A 24,376-nucleotide genomic window follows, 5' to 3' on the forward strand; every position below is an offset into this window, starting at 1 on the left:
TCACTCAGTTAGGACTCATTCATCCCTCATATAATTAGCACTCTGTTTGTAAGGTCCTATTACTCACCAAAGGCCTCTGATTACAGTCAAATTGAATATTCCCAGCAAGTTTGACACCTTACGGGAAAATCACTCCACTGAAACCAGTAGTAATGCGCTTAAATGACTTGAGAAGGTATGGATACCTCCCAAATGATATTGCTTTGATACACTTCCACAGTAAAAGGCTGATGAATCTGTGAATGTACTTCAGCACATTGGAACAGATGCTTCCAACTCCAGAATCACAGCCCTCGATCTCTGATTTCAGCTACCGCTTCTCCCTGTAGTCACCTGTGGACTACACAGAGGTCAATTTTAGATCTCTTGCGCATTTAGAGTTCGACTGCTGAGCTTGAACAGGACTGTCTTAATCCTAATAGAGTATGAACTAAATGCCCAGATCTCTTCAGGAACATCAAACACATGGTTCCCCAGCCAAAAGCTGTCCATCTGGTAAATACACCCAGAACACATGTTGAGCTCTGTACAAAACTTTGTCAGATAAGCTGGTATTGGTACCTTCCCCATTTCATTGGCTTCTCCTAAATTCATCCACTTATTCAGAATAAGAATTTTAAGAAATAAGAGTAAGATCTAATCAATTCCTTCCCTAACAAGGACTGAAATTCACATGTCTTCCCTGCCAGAAGAGCAGGCTAATTACCAAGCAACAGGCAATGCTGGAGCATGATGGTGACATTTCTCCAGCAAGAAAGGCCTCACAGAACCCAGAAGTATTAATACATTAATAAATCAGAGGTTGTGGCATTAAATATGCTTCAGAGAGATGCAGTGCCCAGCTCTCAAATGCTGAGAAATCTACATTCTAATCTCTGCTAGTGTTTGGTAACAACACTAGCAGACCTAGTAAGCAGCTAAGATTTATTTTCTTTCCCTCTACTGCAGACCTAAGCTTCTATATTACACCAGAAAAGCATGCATGCAAAGTCCAAGGTCAAACGAGAAGTTTATAGGTCAGGAGTTGCAGTACCGTCTGTGATATCAAAGGCATTTCAAGTAACCCTATTTCTTCCCCAGATTGTTTGAAAGTGTTTCTCTTCACCATTCTCCTTATATGTTGTTAATGTACATACTTTAACAACAGAGTGCCCTCTGTGTAACTCCCCCTCCCAAGGGAGGCAAAGTTGTATCATGTTTTTCATCCCTCATTACTATCTGTTCTCGTTAACTCCATCTTTATTGTACAGTTTATTTCCAAAACATAAACATCAAGAAGCAATTATCTCAATTTGGAAGCAGAAAAAGCTGGGGTCAGAGCAGACCTGACCATAGCAGAATGGTTTCACCTTCCTCATTCTCTACCAGGGCAGTGCATCCATGTACAAAATCAGAGAAGCCCTGAAGAAAGCATCATGCTGTAAGAAGCAATAGCAGTAAGCAGTGCTAAACTTCAAAGAGAGCTCATATACCCATTCAGAAAACTTGGAAGTGCTACCTACAGCTTATTTCAGACAAGTGGAGAAACTGAGACACAAGTCAACTAAGTGGACATCCCAGCAAAGAAATCCAATAGCAGAGAACAGATCCAAGACAATTTCCTTGGTGTCATAAACTTCCACTTTACTCCCAAGACTATCCTTTCTTTCTCCAAAGCAATATGTGAAGAGTGAATTTGGTTAACTGATCATCAGCTTGAACCACTTTTGTAGTTCCATGAATCTGAGTCCATTCGAACTTTAAAGAGCAATGTGAGTATCATACAAGTACATCATCTCCACTTTAATCGTGACATAGGGAGAGCCAAGAAGTGCTTCTCTCCCTGCTCAGCTAAATCTTCATGGTATTTAATTGATGCACAGAATTCAAGTCTTTTTGATATAATAGTGCCAAATTATTTTTGGCTCATCAAGTTTCATACCTCTTGGCTGGATAACTGCCTTGACAACTGACCTTCTGTCAGTTCTCGAATTTAAAGACTGATCTTATCTTATGTATCCACGGAGCAGATGGAGATGAAAAATTATTTTTTTTAAAAGTAAAGATGGTAAAATAATATCTAATTTGGGAAGTACAGGAAGTTAATTTTGTTTGTGCATCATCTCATTTCACTACTAACAATTATTATTATTATTATTATTATTATTATTATTATTATTATTATTACTACTACTACTACTACTACTACTACTACTATTATTTTATTGTTACTGCAAGTCCCCTATACCACTCAGGCTGTCTGGAAAGCATTTACTCTCTGACATTTCCTCAAAGACACCTGTGACAAGGAGTCTTACACAGCATAAACCAGCTAGGTTCTGCAAGGCCAGCTCCAGGTAGAGAATTTGATTTTAAATAAATGCTGTGTACCAGAAACACACACACAGACAGATGCAGCCTATACATGCCACTTGTGCAATATGTCTCAAAACAGAAATCTAGCACCTAGAAGGCAGGCTAATGCTCTGGCAAAATAACACCTCACACAAAGTGCACCTTCAGAAGCGCAAGTTCTTCCAGGGTTATGGCGTGCCCAACACTTTGCAGACACACCTAGTCACTCTTCTTTATTGCTTAAGGTCTCATTTGCACATAAACCACCTGAAGGAGTAAATGAACATACCTGGAAGGCACGGGGCAGCATGTTAAGTGCGCACACTTTGCTGTCATTTATTTTGACAGCCCAACTCCAGCATTAAGCAGCAAGATCTCAGCTGTGTATTGTGCTGTTCTTCATCTGAATGTATAAAAGGCCTTCACCTTCACCAGTCACAACATTCTTTCATTACTTTCATGCATATTCAAATTTATATTTATCTCTGGATTTTCGGAAGGGGGAGTTACTTGAAAGATACCCACAGTTTGAATAAATATGTCATTTGGGTTAATTTCCTGGGCAAACCTGCCATGACATTTTCAGTGCTGGTTGCACAGACTTGCATAAATGGCACAAGGAAAATTAAGCATTTGTCTGAGCACCAGCTGTTGCTTCCCTTCCCTCCTTCTCTGCTTGTTCTCACATAGAATCCCACTGTAGTCAAATTAGACGAGGGCTAGATGAGCAGATAATCTTTGATTTAACAGATTCACCTGACACTCAGGAAACCTGTATTTCTAATCCAATATGTGTTATTAGCCTTTGCTGCAACTTGATCTATTGCTTCATTTCAGTTTCTCTGGTTACCTTCTGCCTGTCTCATCTGATGAGTCTTTGCTGTTCAATTTGCCTGTGGTAGTGTCACAACAGACAGCCTGGTCCTGTTCCCCCAGAAAAGGTCTGCTTGTGCTGCTGTGACCTTATTTATTTTACACTCAGTCATTTGTGCCCAGTGTTCCTCCTGTGTAAAACTGAGGGAACTTGCCTGTCCTGCACTGGGAATGCCAGAGAGGGCTTTGGGGGAGAAGCAACGACACTGTGACAAACCTGCCTCCATCCCCCCTGCAGAGTTACATAGCTAACATTCATAGTTTGCTGCAGGCATCCATAGATGACTCAAAGCTAAGGCAGGATTAGTAGGCAGAGCTGCACTTCCCAACTAGCAATTTGAGGATTTTGCAGGCTTTTGTAGAAAAGATCTCATGGTGACTTTTGAGGAATAATATATTATAAAAACACCAGGAGAAAAATAATAATATAGGCTTGATTGGAGTGGAAGAAACTCCTCTGTATTGTATCTTAACTTCCCAGGTCTTCTTTATTTCATTCATTGCCCTTAGAATTAAATGATACTCATTTAAAATTACTAGGTTCATGAAGCATAATGTAAAATTAAGGGGTATGTCAACTTAAAATACACAGTTCTCCATCACAGCAATTAATTGGTTAAATTAGTCATTGTTTCATAAACTGAAAGCAAGTAAAATATATGTTTTCAATTGATGAAAATGTCACCAATATCCTTTAATTATTTTTCCAACTAAGTCATTAGTATTTTCTTTACTCTCGTAAAGACAGGTTTTTCACAGTGTAGTATTAGCTTGCAGATATCACCACCTCTGCTTCCCAGGTTGACTCCTTCCCTTTTTGTGCTGAATAAATAGCACTAAAATGCAGCAATTAAGAATAAAGGCCACCCTCAGGCTGTACGTGAGTGGCTCCAGATTTACCACAGCATGAATAAAAGCAGAATTGGGCCTCCCTCTCTAACCAGGTTCAGATTGTTTCCTTGTCTTATTTTGCCTGTGATTATCACGGGGCCATAATGAGCCCAGTCCATGCTTTTCAATCCAATGGTAGGAAGGAATCATTATTTTATATTTTCTTAATATTTGTTCAAGATTTAGGATGGTTTCAGTACTTCATTAGTTGCTGATTTCTCCAGATATACATAGATTGAAAAAATACACTTTAAAGAGAATGCTCTGCCACTGAGAACATCCATGGGCTAAGAACATGCTCTGACTTAATGCTCACAAATTGTCACTCTGAAGTCAATTACCACTGAGCACAGGTCATGTGCATTCAAGCAGCTATAACTCATTCATTGTGCTACCCGTGATCTCGTAATATTGACTGACTGAGACAGAGCTTTTTGACCCTTCTACAGCCATTGTTAATGGAAATGAGATTTGAGCCTGTGAAATTGGAGCTTCAGCTTGTGCTTTCAAAATTAAAACATCCATATTTAATCCTACTGCAAAAATTCCAGCCAGAGATATGATTATAAGCTGTAGCCCACAGAGGAATTGCACCTGATGAGAGAGACATGCTCAGAAACCTTCAAACAATGCAAATTTTAATTTTAAAAATACTTTAAGCCTGAAATAATTCATTTGAAACAGCTTGGTTTTACCAAATCCTAGAGCAGTGTCCAAGAGAGCCTTGCCGGGGTCTTTAGGAAATGAGGCTAGTGGCACCACATACGCCTTATCTCCATCCATGCTGTTTTACAAAGCAGAGATACCTTTTAAATGTACCTGCTGCTAGGCACTGCAAAATCTGTGCATCAATCCTCCAAGGCTGCCTGCAGAGACCTTACCTTTGCAGCAGGGTCTGTCTGTGTCTGTATCTGTAAGTGCCATGAACACTCTTTCAGACTGACAAGCCCCCGAGCTTTATGAAAGCTCCCACTTCACCAGAATCTAGGGAGGAGAGAAAGAGGAAATGGCTTCCATCGAACCTGGGAGAAATTAAAAAATTCAACTCGGAAACACTGTAATCTTTCAGTTAATTCATTCAGCCTGGGAACTACAACAACCTAAAGATGTCTGCATGGATGCCACACTGGAGTAGTAGCTCGTCAGCAAGTCACTCGCAGCACGACCACATGTCCAACTGCCCGAATCCCTGCAGACATGCCTCTAGGAGCTCAAACCTCACTGAGAATCAATAGGTTTCAGGACTCTAAGGCACTGGTATTTTGTCCCCTATAAGACATACTATTTTTTGGTCTTACTATGAATTGCTTTAAATGAATATACATCAGCTAAGGGAATTCCATTCCTAGACTGCTTGAAGGGTCAGGACTCTTACTTCAAAATTAATTAGTGAAAATTAATTACTCAACAACAGTTATGAAACATTTAAAAGGAAAAGGAATATCCAGAAATACCATTAGTAAATACATTCCTGAGGAAATTATTTAATTAGTGTTTAATTACTATTAAAGAAATTTATTAGTTGCTAAATATTAATTACATAAAGCACCATTTTTAAACTGCTGGTGCTATTCATAATTTAAATAACTACTTTTATCTATGTATTTATTTTCAAGTGTTAAGTGGGTCATTTCTCATTAAGAGTAGAACATAGCAAATGCTTTATACATGGGATTTATTGCTATTCTGGCTTGACCCCAGCTGCATCTTAGATACCAAGACACAATTCTTAGCCCTCTGGAGTTAAAAAGCAGCTCTCTTACGTGATAGCAGAAAGTAGTTTCTGTCATCTATGCAAACCAATAATGGCCCTTGATTGAAGAAATAGGTACGGATTATCCAGGATGTCCTGGATATTCAATAGCTGCTACAACGAAGTGCATCAAAGATCAGATTGGAATCCAGGTCTCTTGCCACTGATTTCTGCCCCCTTCAGAACCAGGATGACTTCACCAATAGCACCAGGAATCCTTTGTCCCCTGTACAACCAGCCCCTGGCCATGACAACTCTCCTTTGACAGAGTGTTACAGTGAATAACAAAATAAATCATAGAACCATTTCCATGAGCAGTCTGGAGACTGAGAAAGTGATTCTTATTTTATTTTGGCGTGTTTGCACTTTGTGAGGTGTTCTGATGATTCCTGCAACACCATTTGTGTTCTGCTTAGGAACAGAAAAATAGTAATTTTCCCCAAGTCTTTATATTGGACAAATTACATGGACAAATTGCAAAATAGTTGCATTTAGTGCCAGATTATCCAAACCATTGGGAATAACAGTGGAATACAGTGGTCGCTGAGGAACAACTATAATTCCTCAGTTTTCCAAAGGATATCTGATATCGCCTTAGGTCTCAATCCATCCTTCCATCAGTTTAAAGATGTTGCAGAGCAGCCTGACTCCTACTAGGTTTAATTACATTTCTTATCTCACAGATCTCTAGTTACGATTTTTTTTCAGAATTCATTGCAATTTCAAGATGAAGCAGGAGAGAAAAAACAGTATTCGCTCATGACCCAGATTGCTCAGTTAAAAAAAAAAAAGTTCTCCTGCTGTTTTTTAATTGGAACCATCTGTTATTCCATTTCTTTCCTGTAAAGAACAAAAAATTTATATTCTGGTCTAGGTGTCATCTATGTGTAGCATGAAAAGTTACTGCCCTAAGTTTGGGGTGGAAAGGTGTTAGGAGATGTTGCAGCTGATATACTAGGTATCAGCATTGTTATTAGAGACAAGGAAAAACCTACACGAACCTTGTTAAAAATCTAGAATAAAATTTAACCTTTTTTTTCCTGATATCCTTTGCTGAAAATATTTGTGTGGTTTTGATTTCTTTTTTCATCCCTCCTCTAGTCAGGGAAAAACAAAACACTGCAAAACCGCCTTTCTTCTGGTGTTTGGAAACATTCCAGTTATTTTTTTTATATATTTCTAAGGATGGAGATTCTACAGCTTCTCTGGGTATCCTGACCCAGGGCTGAACCACCCTCATTGTGGGTTTTTTTCCCTCATATCCAACCAGAATTTGCCTTGCTGCAACTTGTGTCCAGCTCCTCTCAAATCCTCGTAATTTGAGAACAGTCTGATTTAACTTCCTAATGGGTGGTTATAGAGAAGATGAGGACAGAAGATGCTGCCCTTGGCCTTCTCCTCTCCAGGCTGAGCGAACACCTCTCCTAGCATATCCAGGCCCTCAACCATCTTGGTGATTCTCCTCTGAAGTCCCTCCAGTTAGTCAACATCTTTTCTGTACTGGGAAGACCCAAACTGGACATAGCACTCCAGATGTGGTCTCACAAGCACTGAATAGAGGGAATCAATCATTCGCCTCTGCCTGCTGGCTGAGCTCTTGCTAACACAACTCAATATGCAGTTAAAATTTCATAGCCGAAAGTAAGACGTGGCATACTCTATGCTAATCCCATTAAAAATAGATAAGAAAATTACCTAGGACCAGAGACTGAAAACATTACATTAACATCTTGAGTGTATATGAAATTGGACCACAAAGAGGTGTAAAAACAAGAGAAGCTAAAAATGTATTCATTTTCAGATCAGGAAATATCAATGCAAGTAAATTCCATCCCAGAGTGCAAAGATGTAATCATCTGTGGTGGTTTACAACCAGTACCTCATTGCTATTTCTGAAATGGTATTATTGTTCATTTCCTTTTTTCATCTCTATTTCCCCTGGAGATGAACATGCACTAACACTGGGGCCACTGAAGAGGAACAGGGGGAGGGATCATCCTGTAGATCAAGTGAATTAAATTATTAATAAGGAAAAAATGGTTCCTGCATCCATCAATGGGAAACTTCTAAAAAATAACTTCAAGTTTAATTTTGCTTGTATTGGAGAATCATATTGTTACAGATTTGCTATTAGATGATATCTATGATCACCTAGCATTCCTTATCTTAAGATCTTTTCCTTTCGGGTCTCTGGTCTCATCAGCAGGGTATTGCTGAATTTAAAACAATATACACAGTATATATGAAATTATCATGCAAGTATATTCTGTTTCAAAAGCCCTTTACAGAAACATCTACCCTAGGCCAGCACCGAGCCAGCGTAGGTCTGATAGGGTATGTTTTCTAGGGTCCTGCATCACAATAATTTATAATGTGCTTTCATCAGTCAAAAAAAAAGCACTACATTGGTTTTGCTTCCTACGTATCCTGCCAAACTTCATATTTTGGGGTGTTGCAAATCTGAAGTATTTTAAAATATTAACTTTCCTGCAGCCAGCCAAGGCATGCTCTGAAGTAAGACAGTGTTCCTATTGACATATCACTGACAGCAGACAGCTGTTGGAATTTTTTTGCCCAAAAATGTTTGATGTCTTTATAATGATACCTGTTTTTTCCACTGACAATGACAATAAAAGTCAGTTACAGTATTTCTTCTTTCCTGACTCTCTTTGAAATGCTGAGTAGAACAAATATTTCTTTGTCAGAAGGCAGAATCGCTGAAAATAGTAAGGCAGAAGAAGACACAAAATGGAATATTCATAAGGTGTTTGCATTTGACGTGATGTAAATTGCTCCTAGTATTACTGCTTTTCAACACCAAAGTATTTTGGATCAGCCTGTCATTCATTTCCTAATTCCACATTAAAACAATTATATGGATTAAATAGTAATGCTCAGACCTTTTTTTTTTTTTTCTGCTGCATGGAAAGGAAAAGAACCCATGACATATGATGCCCATCATATCGCCCCCTTTTTAGAAAGTTCAACAGAGACCTCCAGTATATGTACCCTAATGAAAATCTCCTGACAATACTCTGTTCAGGTAGAATCAGCTTCATCTAGCTTTAAACTCTAAGCGAGGCAACTAAGTGTGAAGCCTAGATGCCTGAGGCAAGCTGTATAGTTAATGATGAGAGATGGGTACCCCTAGATTGTGATTCAACTCATTTAAAATATCACCTCATTTAAAATATGTGTCAGCTCTGTATGTATATGAAAGGTCAGGAAAGCTTTCAGGGGTAGAAGCAAAAGGGAACAATTGTTGACCATGCTTCCTACCTTATAACCCTGGCAAAATCTCAGGATAAAAAATTCCTGCTGTCTCCCATAGTTCGCTCAGATTCAGTTTTAGATGAACATTTTTTCATTAATGTGGCTGAAAAGTTTTACTCACCCCTAATAGATAGCACAGGATGTTGGTGAAATAATTTTAGAACTCAGTAGACAGAAATGCATTAGTAGCAACACCAAAAATATTACAGCAAAAGCAAAACAATGAGATGTACTCCAGTCTTGGCATTTCCAAACACAGATTTATAGTTTCATCTATGGCCTAACCTCCTTCTGAATACTAGTTATATTATTTGCAGACCAGATCTGGGAAAAACAGAAATATCATATTTGGAAAAACTATACCACAGGGATATTAAGGTCAAGGCCTTCAAAATAGTTAGATACCCTTCTTCCTAGATTCAATTTATTGGATTCCGCTTCCACAATGGAGGCGCCTAAAAAAATTAGAATCTTAAAAATGTGTCTGTGCTGGTTTTGGCTGGGATAGAGTTAATTTTCTTCATAGTAGCTACTATGGAGCTATGTTTTGGATTTGTGCTGAAAACAGTGTTGATAACACAGGGATGTTTTAGTTACTGCTGAGCAGGGCTTACACAGAGTCAAGGCCTTTTCTGCTCCTCACCCCACCCCACCAGCCAGTAGGCTGGGGGTGCACAAGAAGCTGGGAGGGGACACGGCTGGGACAGCTGACCCCAACTGACCAAAAGGCTATTCCATACCATATGGCATCATGCTTAGTATATAAAGCTGGGGAAGAAGAAGGAAGGGGAGGACGTTCGGAAGGAAGGGGAGGACGTTCGGAGTGATGGTGTTTGTCTTCCCAAGTAACCGTTATACGTGATGGAGCCCTGCTTTCCTGGAGATGGCTGAACACCTGCCTGCCCATGGGAAGTAGTGAATGAGTTCCTTGTTTTGCTTTGCTTGTGCATGGCTTTTTCTTTACCTATTGAACTGTCTCTATCTCAGCCCACGAGTTTTCTCACTTTACTCTTCTGATTCTCTCCCCCATCCTGCCATGGGGGAATGAGCGAGCAGCTGTGTGGTGCTTAGTTGCCGGCTGGGGTTAAACCATGACAGTGTCCTAAGTGGCTTTCCATGGTGATATAGGAAATCTTTCATAACCCCTAACGTGGAACCCAAATCTCCTTACTGCTTACCCATGAAGTAATAGTCAAAACATTATAAAAAGTAGAGCAACTGACACTGCTGTATTTACCTCAATACAGCTCAATACAGCCATTGGCGTTCTCTATTTGGAAGGCTGTTTCTGAAGAGCTCCTAAAATATTTTGGCTTTTAAGCAGTCATACCTCTCCTTTACTCACCTGTCAAAGGGCAATTGTCTACTAACTGTATCATATTCCCAGTTTGTTAAGATCAGCTGCACAACATGCCTCTCTCTTATCTGCTCTTCTACTCAGCCTTTGAGGGCCTGGCATTTGATTTGGTGTTAAGAGTGTGATCTGTGTCAAGGCTTGTTGATAACTTCGCCCAGCCATCCAAATCAGAGTCCCAAAGAGCTGGCATTGCAGTCCTGCATTATTTCCATGACTCTGCTTGTCGATCAGCAACAAAGTGAGCCAAAAGGGAAATACTAACTTAAAAGCTGGTAATTGGAACAAGAGTTCATTTTGTTTTCATTTCCCCTTACCTTGTAATAATTTGTAGTGCACAAGTGGGTTTTGTGCTTTGTCTCTGTTTCCCTGGAAGCTACTCTCAGAAAAAACATCAGAAACCAGAGTCTGGGCTCAGCCATGCCATTAAGATCTATATGTCAAGACCAATACGCATTTTCCTTAATGTGAGGCTGAAGATCAAAGCATAATCTTGGAATAAACATCTACTTTTTTCTGCTGGGGCCCATAGACATCCCCCTTCCTCTAGTTCTCCAGATTCTGCTCCCTGAAGCCCTGTGGAGTTCCTGGGCCAGTTCTGTGGCAGTTGCTAACAACAAAAGCAACAATAACTTGTAAAGAAGGACTGAAGGACTTCCTGCCTTAATTCCTTGGGGCTTTTAGATGGGAGATGAATGGGAAAAAAGGGATATAAGCTCTTAAAACTCCCTTAGAAAGACTAAGAAGGACATATTTTAAAAAGTGTTTAGGTACCTAGAAACAGACACAAGCACCTGTAGGATTCTCATAAACAGTCATGGACCATGCTCCCTGTAAAATCAACTGGGCAACTGAAAAAAAAAATAATCTTTCTGGAGACCTATTCAACCTATGAGACACCTAAATGACTAGGATTTTGGCCTATATGGATGATACCCTTAGTGGAACAAACTTCTTTTAGGTACTGCTTGAAATCTGGCGTCACTCTGCTGTGGTCACATGCAGTTATGGCTTTTCTGAAAGATCTTTTTCCTACAGCTAGTGCCATCAAAATCTGGCTGGAGGCATCAGTATGTATTTCAGTTCTGCTGTCCTTTAGATCTGCCTGGATTTGCATGATCAGGAGATAGTATTTAAACTGGAGGGCCTGTTTCATCAACGTAGGGAAAAGAAGCAAGCACCATGGCCAAGTCCTTTAAAGGCCCATTGCCTTGGAGCATGATTTACTATTTGAAATGAAGAGATATGAATAACAAAATAAAACTTCACTGACAAACTGCTGGCTGCAATTCCCAGAAACGTCTTCCCCCGGATCCCCCCTTTTTCTTTTCATTTTATAACTCCCAAGACACAAGATATGAAGAAACTCTTTAAATCTTTCCTGGTACTTTACTCAGGATATGCCTATACTGCAATCTGCAGTGTTGTGTGAATACACTTGAGGTTGCTTTAAATGAGCTAGGTTAGATCCTGAGACTCAGTCTCCTTGCAGTAGCATAATGCTCAGTATGAGATAATTCTCTCTGCTTCTTGAGGTTACAGAGGGATTAATGCTAAGCAACCAAATACAGACACCCTCCTCTGGTGGGGGAATGACAAGGAGGAAGAGAAATTATGCATTTCATCCACATTGTCAAACAAAAATGACAATGGGGGCCAAAGACATTTTTTGAAAAGAACAGGTTTCCATCAGAAAATGATGATTAGATGTACACCACAAGAGTCCTTAGGAAGGCAATGAATTGACTGGCATTTTCAATGACAGCAAAGAAATCAGAACAACTGCAGGTTTTGTTTGGTCTGTATTACGTCCATTTTTCTTCTATTTTATATTTCTGTTTGAATAAGATTGTATCAGTGCTTACAAAACAACTGCTCCTTACGCTGCATTGCTTTGTTTTTAAAGAACTACTTCACAGGAAATGTAAAGCCCTTCTAGTTGCATTGCAAGCAGGGATCCACACAAGGTACCACAGAGGGGCTGAATGGTGCACTCGGTCTTTTCCTTTGGTCTCACCTTAGATACCAGCTTGATTATAACGCTTGTGCTCTCCTTTACAGGATTTGACCCACAGACACTTAAATGAAAATTTACTGCATTTATACAGCTCTGTTTTACTAGCACCATAGCTGTGAGTAGTATCTCAGTAGAAGTTGCCATAGCCCTGATACTTCCCAGTAGGAGCTTCATTTGGACATTATATGGCGGGATGGAGGTTTGAATGGGTGTTTGAACGTATGCTGAAACCTTCTAAATTAAACAATGAGAAAATAAAATAAAATTAATATCCAACCTCAGCTCTTCCACTTCCATAGTTATTCAAAGGCAAGATACTTTCTCCTTAACCCGATACACATTGCTCTGTCAGACTACTAGCTTTTTAAAAAATAAAGTACTTGAAATACTTTAGGGGTCATTTTCACTTCTCTGCATTACAATATGACAATGACAATACATCTCAGATCACACTGCCATCTCTCTGTTAAAATAGCCTTTCCTTGTATATGATGAAACTTTTTCTTCATATAGCCATATGAGTATTAATATGAATGGTCTTTTCATTGCAAACCATAGTTGGTGTCAAGAATTTATAAACATGGAACAATAACAGTGCCCCTGCCTCAGCTCATTTGGTAAGAACTGAATTTTCACTGATTTGAAGAGATGCAACCAACCACAAAAATTAATAAGATACTGCTCCCAGGGTCACTTCTAAGTGCTACCATGCTATTTTGATTAGTACTGAAACTTGGGACCTCATTGTGGGCACAATCCATAGTCATTATACAAGAGAATATGTATTCCAAGATAAAGGACAAAATCTTGACCACATAGGCATGAGATGAATCGCGTAAGAATTCTTACTGGGGAGATAAGACTTCTACTTTGCAGGACTAGAGGTATCAGGACCTTTGCAGGAACTATGAGTGCAAGCTGCTAATGGTCTTCTGACAGAAGGAAAGACAATAGTAAAAATAGGAATATGAGCATAAATGTGACTGAGCAGCTTTACTCTATCTGATATCTTTTTGTAATTCAGAAAAGGACATAATCATGAATACTGCCATAATGAAGGCATCTAGAAGTAAGAAGGGGAATTAAAGCCATCTGCAGCTGAGATTGGCAAAGTCAGGAACACCTGTATTTCATTTATTAATTTGTTTAATACTCTATTGTCATTATTTTAGTTGACCCAAAGAGGACTAGGCTACTTGCTAGCTACATGGCATTACATTCTTAGCTAACAATAATCTGAGGATATCCTCAAAGTCCAAAGGGATACATGCAACTGACATGCTGTTAAAAAGTCAATACTTGCCTCTGGAATCTGAAAGTAAAAAGTCCTATAGGTGTTCAGAATATGTACAATATCCCACCAAAGACATTAACTGTTTGACTTTTTAAAGATATAAAAAAGCTTCAGCTGTCAGACATTTCTATCATAAGGAAAAGTGGGTCAGCAAATACATACAGACCTGCAGTACTGAATTTTACTACCATAACTGGTCTCTAATACACCGTAAAAATAAAATGAGAAATAAACACACAGAGCAGACTGAAATTTTACAGTTCTTTCTACATAGGCATAGAGAAACATTGTCAGTGAAAACACAAAGTTAAAAGCAGTTTCAGGATCTGTGCTGGTTCCAGAGTCCCCAAGCCAGTTTTTGACAAGCACATAATTTCTATTGTATACATTTTTTCATTCCTCTATGACTGCCTAAGATACCCACACTAACAACAGGATGTTGTCTGGATAATTATACAAAAGGATGTGGAAAAATGAATGAACACAAGGTCAAATGGGAAAAGGAAATGTACAGAAAGTACAGAGGAACTACATTTTTTCATGGTATTACTTATACACTTGATTGATGAAACTTGAAGTGTAAGGGTGGTCTCATGTTTCAAATGATGGTCATGGATTCTGACTACTACACTCAGTTCTCTTGATTTCCTGGTTAACCTGAAGTTAATTCACTTTATTTATCTGCACAATACAGACATTGTTCCCTTCCTTTCTGGTTCATCTACTCAAATTGTAAACTCTTCAAGGCAGAGATCTTCTCACATTATAATTGTGTACAACAGCTGACACAGAGAAATCTCTAGCTGCTGGTCTATAAACGTAATGTTATCAGGTAAAACCTCCCCATTCTTTCCTTTATTTCCTCCAGCTGAAATCACAGAAGCTTGGCTAGCTCCCCTTTTCCAGCCTACTGACTTGTGCCTGAGGAGTGAATCCTCCCTTGCCAAACTGAAGCAATGGAAGAGAGCCCCATTCCCTTTATATTTGTGTTCCCAAGGTTAATCCTCAACATTGAGAAATAGATGCTCAGATTCATAGAATAGGGTTAGAAGGGACCTATGGAAATCATCTGGTCCACCTGCCCTGCTCAAAGCAGGGCCAAGTTCAATGCCAGATCAGGCTGCTCTGGGTTTCATCCAGTCAGCTTTTGAATTTCTCAATAGCATCCATAATCATTGTTTGTGTGTTGATTTTTTTTTTTTTTTTTGGTGGTGGTGGTGGTCATTCTGGGTCTTTGGTGTTTGTTTTGTTTGGTTTTTTTGGGTTTTTTTGTTTTACTTTTTGGAAGGGGTTCTTAAACCTTAGCCAGATTCTTAAACCTTAGTTCTTAAACCCTCAGTCAGGTTTGGCTTTTTACCAAATTTTCTGAGGTAATTTTAAAGCCAACTGAAAGCTGACTGTAAGTTGACACAGTCGACTGTATTTTTCTCTCTCTCAGTATTTTTTTTCCTCTTGTGGTGTAAAGTTAATGAAAATTTCATATAAGAAACTGTTTCCACATCCAGAAAGAGTGACCTCAAGTTTCATCCTTATATTCTTAGCCTTGTTTCTCATTTTTCATGCTTTTTAAATTAATCATGTTAATTTGTATAAAGTCAATTGATATAAAGGTAATGGGGTTTTGAGAAAGCTGTTAACAGTAATTTGCTTAATTAACAAATCATGTAGAAAATCATGCTTGCTATAAACACTGCTGTGGAGCAAATGCAATCCATTAAGATTCATAGGAAGGTACCATGTTCTGCTCTGTCAAAAAGGTTTAACTGCTGATGAGCAGGTTTTGAAACCTGAAAGCTGGAAAAATGCATAGTCCCCTCTTGTACATCCATTAAACTCTCCCAGACTGTGGGCTACTTGGGTCCTAACCTGTCAGCTGCTCTGATCTGTGCTGAAGTCCTGTATAGCTAAAGGGGATGTGTCATATCACATAATGTACTTAACAGGATACCATTTGGAAGTTAGTGGTGAGTGTCCTGCTTGTGGGAGGAGGCTAGAAGCTGTTAGGCATGGTGATAAAATCAAGCAGCAGGATGTTATTAGGATCTGTTGAAATGGAAGACAGGGCAGAAGAGAAAAGTACCACACACCATGACCAGCTCCTCCAGTCACAGAAGAGAAGAGAGAATATCTTCAAATCATTACAGCAGATGTAAAGTAGATATTTTATTGTAGCAAACCATCTGTGTATTGATGAACCAGTTTATGGAATCTACCAGTTCCAATTTGTCTTATTAGGGCGCTTCTCACTATGCTAGGTAAGCATGACAGATCTGGCAGCAAGTCCGTGAGTTACCAGCCAGGGTAAAGGCTGATCAGAAGCTAGGAACACAGAGATTTTTCCATTCACCAGACTGGATCTACTTCCTTCATAGTAATATGAAGAGAATGAAGCTGCTCTGATTTATTCCATGAAAGAAATTACTTTTTCTTTCTGCTTCCTTTTGCATTTGATGTAGTGCAACAGTTTGCTGTTGTCCTTTATGATATTAGCTGATCACTAGCTTGCAATGACCACTATAGTAGTTGACAGGTTTTGGGTTTTGCTCTGCGAAATTCAGCCCCAGACTTCCAAGGTTTCCATCCTTGAGGTGTCAGAGACTTCATTGTTCAGTTATGACCAAAGAAAACAGATGGGATCATCTTTCACAGTGATATGAGAACTATGATGCATTAAGACATGAATAGAGATTAATTAAAACACATTTTCTGGAGGACACTTCGTAACAAAGACAAAGGCCGGGAAAATTGTGTATTAATGCAAAATTAGACAGTTTCCACAAATATAGTTCTGAACTAACCATCTAAGACTTCTTAAAGACGTCTGCAAATATATAATAAATGATTTATATGGTCATGACAGCTGTGATGTTAAATATAAAAATTAACTTTTACAATAAAAAAAAAAATTCAGTCTTAAGTCTTTCAGGATTGTTGTCTCATCATAACAAGCACTCCAGGGCAACTCCGTTTAATCTATTTGCACTTAGTTTCCACCAGGCAATGGTTCCTACTCATCTGTATCAGCTGCAGAAGGCACTTACACTAGTTGGGATCAATTGCAAAAAAAAAAAAAAAAATTTCCCCTGGTCCACAAGGAAGGTGTGCAAACTGCTCTACATTACATGAACTTGCTTTTAGATACAAACAGCTGTGTCCATTTTCCTGTTCATTTACAATCATCAGACAGAGCAGGGAATCATGGGGAGGGCTTTTTCCACATCAGCTTTGAGAAACAAAAAACTTTCTGACACTAACTGGACATCATTTATTATAACCTATATAGCATGCATTCAAAGTCATGGGCGTGTTCCAGCAAAAGTTGGGTGAGGGTCACCCGGTTCACCAGCTTGGACACTCCTGAATGTTGTTATTGCTTCTGAAACTTTAGATATAACATGGACTATAACAAGGGTGTTTAAAGAGAATCCTGACTCCTCTTGAGATGAGCATGTCGGAGACTGCCCTTTTCTCAATTTGAAGTCTTTCTGCATATGCTGTATCAGTCACCATTAGCCTGTTTTCTGTGTCAGCCCCTCTGGTACAACATACTCGAAGCCAGGAGAGGATAAAGGCAGGGTTCTTGAAATCTGGGACCCTTGCCTAGAAAAGCCATGGATGCAACTGAGCCAAAGTCATAATGTTGGACAAGGATTCACTACACATCTGGTTTCTGTCTGCCAGCCATCTGTTAAGCGGATTGGGTGTTGGCTGGAAAACCCCAGTTATCAAGAGAAAAACAAAGAGCTGTGAATTGGGAAAAGACAAGTGAGAAGTGAAAAGGCAATAAAAAAGGAAAAAGGTGAATGATGGAAAGTTTGTGAAGAGCACACTGACATTTTACCAGACCTTTTGTAGTCAACTCTTATTCTTAAAAAGCCAATTGGGTGCAAAATTCTCCTCTCAGGGAACAGACAGCCTTGAAAAAAAATATTAAAAACACGGGAGATGCTGCTCAGAGAAACAGTAGTGACTGTATAATACAATATGACCAGGAACACTTAACAATACAAATTATCCCTTCAGACATTCTGCTATATAGTGTACAGCATTACTTTACAAAAGTTTTATAGGACAAAATCTAGTCCAAGGTGAAAAAAAAATGGATGTGTATGTGTGCCTATGTGTGTGTATATATGTATAAATATATATCTATCATTCTGCAGTTTCACTGAAACTGTATTGAGTTGCACAAGCCAAGGAGCTGGTTGCCTAAGATGAAAGGGATATAAAATATAGCCATATTCCAGAGGAAAATGAATATCAATATACAGCTTCCGTGTGATACTACTATCATTGATTTTTGACAATAGTCTACATATGAATGAGCTATAGTTAATAGCATAGGAAGTTATAACACCCCCTCTTGTAAGTACTGCTTATTTGTTACCACGCTCTGCTACTGAGTGAAAGGCATCTTCGGTTGCTGGCTGCCATGAAACTCAATCATAGTGCTCTATGTGCCATGTTGCAGTAATTGTTTGGCAAATGATTACAGTGTGCGTGTGTGTGTGTGAAAGCAATGCAAGTCTGCCTAAAATTCAGGTAAAATGCTGAAGAAATCCTGTGACTTTTCATTATTCAGTGAATGCTACTCATAGAATCTAAGGGCAGAAGAAACCACTGTGGTCATCTAAGCTTCTTTTCCTGAAAACCCAGTCACAATACTACCCCAAATTAATTATTATTTGAATTAAATTCTGCCATGAATGCTAAGATATCTGAGCTTGATTTTTAGAAACTGCTACTGATGAAGATCATAGAATCACAGAATCATAGAATGCTTTGGATTGGAAGGGGCCTTTACAGGTCATCTAGTCCAACCCCCCTGCAAGAGGCAGGGACATCTTCAACTAGATCAGGTTGCTCAGAGACCCATCCAACCTGACCTTGAATGTTTCCAGAGATGGGGCATCTACCACCTCTTTGGGCAACCTGTTCCAGTGCCTCACCACCCTCGCTGTAAAAAAATTCTTTCTTAAATCCAGTCTAAATCTGCTCTCCCTTAGTTTAAAAACATTGCTCCTTGTCCTGTCACAACAGGCCTTGCTAAAAAGTCTGTCCCTGTCATTCCTACAGGCCCCCTTTAAGTACTGGAAGGCTGCTATAAGGTGTCCTCGCAGCCTTCTCTTCTCCAGGCTGAACAACCCCAACTCTCTCAGCCTGTCCTCATAGGAAAGGTGCTCCAGCCCTTGGATCATTTTTGTGGCCCTCCTCTGGACCTGCTCCAACAGCTCCATGTCCTTCTTGTGCTGAGGGCTCCAGAGCTGGATGCAAGTACTCCACGTGGGGTCTCACCAGAGCGGAGTAGAGGGGCAGAATCACCTCCCTCGACCTGCTGGCCATGCTTCTTTTGATGCAGCCCAGGATACAGTTGGCCTTCTGGGCTGTAAGCGCACATTGTCAGCTCATGTCCAGCTTTTCGTCCATCAGTACCCCCAAGTCCTTTTCTGCAGGGCTGCTCTCGATCACATCATCCCCCAGCCTGTATTGAAACTGAGGATTGCCCTGACCCAGGTGTAGGACCCTGCACTTGGCCTTGTTGAACCTCATGAGGTTCACACTGGCCCACTTTTCCAGCTTGTCCAGGTCCCTCTGGATGACATCCTGTCCTTCTGGCGTGTCAACGGCACCACTCAGCTTGGTGTCATCTGCAAACTTGCTGAGGGTGCACTTGATCTCGCTGTCAATGCCATTGATGAAAATATTGAACAGCCCTGGTCCCAGTACAGACCCCTGAGGGACACCACTCCTCACTGATCTCCATCTGGACATTGAGCCATTGACCGCTACCCTCTGGATGGGACCATCCAGCCAATTCCTTATCCACTGAACAGTGCACCCATCAAATCCATATCTCTCCAATTTAGAGAGAAGGATGTTGTGGGGGACCATGTCAAAGGCTTTACAGAAGTCCAGATAGATGACATCCATTGCTTTTCCCTTGTCCACTGATGTGGTAACTCCCTCGTAGAAAGCCACTAGGTTGGTCAGGCAGGACTTGCCCTTGGTGAAGCAATGTTGGCTGTCTCGAATCACCTCCCTGTCCTCTATGTGCTCTAGCATAGCTTCTAGGAGGATCTGTTCCATGACCTTCCCAGGCACAGAGGTGAGGCTGACAGGTCGGTAGTTCCCAGGGTCCTCCTTTCTACCCTTTTTAAAGATGGGCACAATGTTTCCTTTCTTCCAGTCACCAGGGACTTCACCTGACTGCCATGACTTTTCAAATATCATGGAGAGTGGCTTGGCAGCTACATCAGCCAATTCCCTCAGGACTCTGGGATGCATCTCATCAGGCCCCATAGACTTATATATGTTCAGGTTCCTCAGGTGGTCATGAACTTCATCTTCCCTTACAGTGGGAGGGGCTTTACCCCCCTGGTCCACGACGTGTTTTCCATTGACTCAGGACGGGTGAGGAGAGCGGTTGCCAGCGAAGACTGAAGCAAAAAAGTTGTTGAGTACCTCAGCCTTCTCCTCGTCTGTTGATGCTAGGTCACCATTCTTGTTCACCAGTGGAGGTACGCTTTCTTTAACTTTCCTTTTCTGGCTGATATACCTGTAAAAGCCCTTCTTGTTATTCTTTGTGTCCCTTGCCAACTTCAGCTCCAGCTGTGCCTTGGCCTTCCTGACCCCATACCTACACAACCGGGCAGCGTCCCTATACTCTTCCCAGGTTACCTGTCCCTGCTTCCACTGCCTGTGCAGCTCCTTCTTGCTCTTCAGTTTGACCAGCATGTCTCGACTCAGCCATGCTGGTCTCTTCCCTTCCTTGCCTGATTTCCTACATCTGGGGACTGAGAACTCTTGCGCTTTATGGAAAGCATCCTTAAAGATCTGCCACCTCTGTTCTGCTCCGCTGTCCCTGAGGACCGTTTCCCAGAGTGTCCTATTGACTAACTCCTTAAAGAGCTGGAAGTTTGCTTTCCTAAAATTTAGGGTCCTGACTATACTCCTCACCTGTCCCATATCCCTCAGGACTGTGAACTCCACCAATGCGTGATCACTGCAGCCTAGGCTGCCTCCAATCTTGATGTCACTGATGAGCTCACTTGCATTGGTGACCATCAGGTCCAGTATCGCATCCCCTCGGGTAGGGGTGTCTGTTACCTGGGTTAAGAGGTTATACTCAATGCACTCCAGGAGTCTCCTGGATTACCTACAGCTTGCCATGCTACTTTTACAGCAGATGTCGGGGTGGTTGAAGTCCCCCAGTAGGACAAGAGCTTGCCAGCATGAAGCCTCCTGTAGCTGGAGGAAAAAAGGCTTCATCAGTAGACTCCCCTTGGATCAGCCTACTAAAGATCAGCCATTATCCTCAAGTTAATAACTTTCATTCCTCAAAAAGAAGACCACTCAATTTAAATTTTTCTAACTTTTCCTTTTAGTCAACAGATCTTGTATTTATGATAGACAGAAAATGCCATTTATATATATATATGCATGCATTAACACTCATGTACACACAGATATGTCTGGTAGCTCCTGATATTAATCCATATCCTCCTTAGCTGCTTGTTCATATATCAATCACTATTTCTTAAACACTAATTAAACAGGAAATACTGCTAGTCTATTTCCACTGTTGGCAAATGATAGCAAATTTCTCTTTAACAATTATTTAACAAAAAAGAAACAAATACTAATTCATAATCTGACTAAAAATTCAGATTTACTTTAAATTCCTGATTTATGGCAGTGAGTTGCATAATACTGTGGTTTACTTTGGTTTTGTTGAAATTGGTTTCATAACTTCTATGATTCGAGTTGTACCATGCACAGAAAAGTCCACGTCAACATTTTGATAACAGTCTATGGGATTAAGAACAAATGTATAGTAAGAGTTCATACATACATTCTTTTGAGATATTATTTCAATTTTTCTTTCACTGTGCTAATCCCAGTTTAACGTAAACTTGAAGTGGTCTCAAGATATCAGGAAAATGTAAATGTCTCTATTTAATTTGTTAATACTACTCAGACATTGATCTTGTGTCCCTTTATGAGTCAGTATGTTCAGTCATGTCAGGGTGAGGTGCATGAAAGACTTTTCAAAGAATAGCTTAGATGATACACAAAATAAATAGGTCTGAGACTAGAATGGCCAAAAGACAGTGAAGTAATTACTTTCATTTTTCTGACATATTTATCCCTGGAGGAAAAATATTAACATATATGAAGAGCTCACCTTTTTAAACATACCCTAGGTGATTGATTTTTTAAAATTTCTACTCAAGATCCTTCATTATTCTAGACCATATTGTCTTTGAATTTTCCCCAGTGACTTTTAACCATTTCAGGAATGTAACAATGGACCAAACTGTGACACTCAGTCATACTTTAATCTCACTTTCTGTCCTACAAAACAAAGAAGTCATCTCTGCTAGACCATTCCCTGTTTGGTTTTTTTTTTTTATTTTGTCTTCCAACCAGGAAGCTCTGCTGCCTTTTTACTGAGCTTTGGGCTCCACCAGTGCCTTGACTCTACTCATTCACTCTCCACTCTCCCAAGCATGCAGGGTGCACTGGTCAACCTGCAGCTCCTCACCCATTTCCCTGGGTGTTATTCACCCATGGTGTACCAGGCAGACAGGCATGCAGCAAAATTACAACATTTGCTCAGGGTCTGTATCTCTGTTATACAAACCTCATGCCCCTACTAAGCTTTCACATATATTCTCTGTGGATCCTTCATTAAGGCATATTTAGTGCTTGAGTAATTTGTTAACAGGACAGAGTTATCTTATGACTCCATATTAATGTGCCCTAAGCAGGCTAAACATTAATAAACTTGAATCTGACAGTAAAACTTTAAGAGGCACAGTACCAGCTGAATTCCCCCTCCTTCAGATCAGATGCTGCATAATGACTAAACATTACTCTGCTAGTTTTATGTAAATGAAGGAGATGGGAAGCTAAACCTTAAGCAATCTAATATTTTCTTGATTGTATTTAATTTAGGATTAACTAACCCTGATTAAACAAGACCTTACAAGTACATCAACAGCCTGCAATTAACGTGCTGTTGGTAAACACTTGGAATCAGAATTTTTTGTCTCTCACACCACAAGAATCATGTATAAGCAATTCTTATACTTCTGCCTGCAATATCTAGTAGTTAAAATCATGAAACCTGGTGGATTATAAGCACTTCTGACGCATCCTCAGATATGTATTGCAAAAAAAAAAAAAAAGGTAGTATTTCTAAAAACTTTTAAAAGGGTAAATGTTTGATAGGTTACACTGCAGAGTCCTCAATAAACCACATCACCAAGCAGAACTGTGAAGAAAGCAGAGTTGGTTCACAATTAACTTTCCAGCAGCAGCTTCAGAATGAAGCTTGGAAAGAAAAAGACAAAAAGAAAAGATGGTCTCACAAGGTGCATGCAAACTGGCTTTGTCTGTTTACAGAAAAACCCGCCTCACTTTTCTTGGAGACTTGCATGGGATAAGATTACAGGAATGGCCATTCAGGACTACTGGAGCAGGGCTCTTCAATCCCCTTCCCAGCAGAAATCAAAGCCTATTCCCAAACAAGGCTGCACCCAAGTGGATGCTGCTACGCTTGTGCCAGTGCACCCTAGTGCTTTTCTAACAGCAGCTGCCAACAATGATACTTTGAATCCCAAAGTGCTTCGCATCCAGCCTTCCAGTTGTCCTCCCTGAGTATTGCAGGTCTGCTCATACATCCCTTCCCACTGTCTTTCTGCCAGCTGAACAAATTACTGACCTCACCTCCCGCCAGCTGTGTGGCACAGCTTTTCACTGTCCTTACCTCTGCCTGCTGAACCACTCACGTGAATTCTCCTAACTCATCTCAGGCAAAAATAACTGAGGTTAGCAAGGACCTGCTGCTTAAAGTGCTGTGGAAAATTTAGATCATTTTTACTTAAATGGGTGAAGAAGCAATTCTTACAAGCAACTGAGCTTGCCAGTCACTGAAGACTTTTAGCTTGGGTAGAAGTTTTAAGTGAGTTGTCTTCACACCTAATGAAAATGCCCTAGCACAGTTCCCAGTTACAAGAAAAATGGGTAGAAAGCAAGGCACCGTAAGTTTCAGCAGGGGAGCCAAAAGCAACAAGTCTTGACAATATATTGATTTTCCTTTTTAAGCACCTGACTCCTTTCCTCAGAAGCACTCTGCTTTGCTAAGGACAGGCTGAATTACCAGGAATGACAATACATTTCCCCCAGCCGGACTCCTGTTCTCTGAAAAACTAGGTTTATATCCAGAAGCACTCAAATGATGAGCACAGTTAGGGGTGGAGTAAAGACCCAAATCATGACATTTAATTTCACTTACTGGTGTCTTCCCATCCTTGTTGGTAGTCAGTGGCAATTCTTACATGACATCCTCATTTCTTACTTATACGTCACGTTTTTCTGAAGTTAAAATGATGGTGATATGGACCCATCTGTAAAAGAAGATTGACTATAAATCAGAATCACAAAGATAATTCAGACAATTGAAAGAGGTTCCTCTGATATCTTCTAAGTAGCTCTAATCCCAAAGGAAATTACTCCTATTTTTGTTTCAGATAGGAATTTATTTATAATTCCTTTTGGTCTTGACTTTACTTTTTAGTTACC

At 40.1% G+C, this 24,376-nt stretch overlaps 1 long non-coding RNA gene across 1 annotated transcript in view; it reads right to left on the bottom strand.

Annotated features, from left to right (window-relative positions):
- The window catches only part of LOC142414481 (uncharacterized), a 129,091-nt gene extending 104,944 nt beyond the window's left edge, over window positions 1-24,147 (bottom strand). Inside the window, exon 1 of the long non-coding RNA XR_012777090.1 lies at window positions 24,090-24,147. This is a non-coding gene — a long non-coding RNA (uncharacterized LOC142414481). The remainder of the gene's footprint in view (window positions 1-24,089) is intronic.
- Between the last annotated feature and the right edge of the window lie 229 nt (window positions 24,148-24,376).

This window comes from Mycteria americana, chromosome 9 (genome assembly GCF_035582795.1).
Source record: "Mycteria americana isolate JAX WOST 10 ecotype Jacksonville Zoo and Gardens chromosome 9, USCA_MyAme_1.0, whole genome shotgun sequence".
Lineage (NCBI taxonomy): Eukaryota > Metazoa > Chordata > Aves > Ciconiiformes > Ciconiidae > Mycteria > Mycteria americana.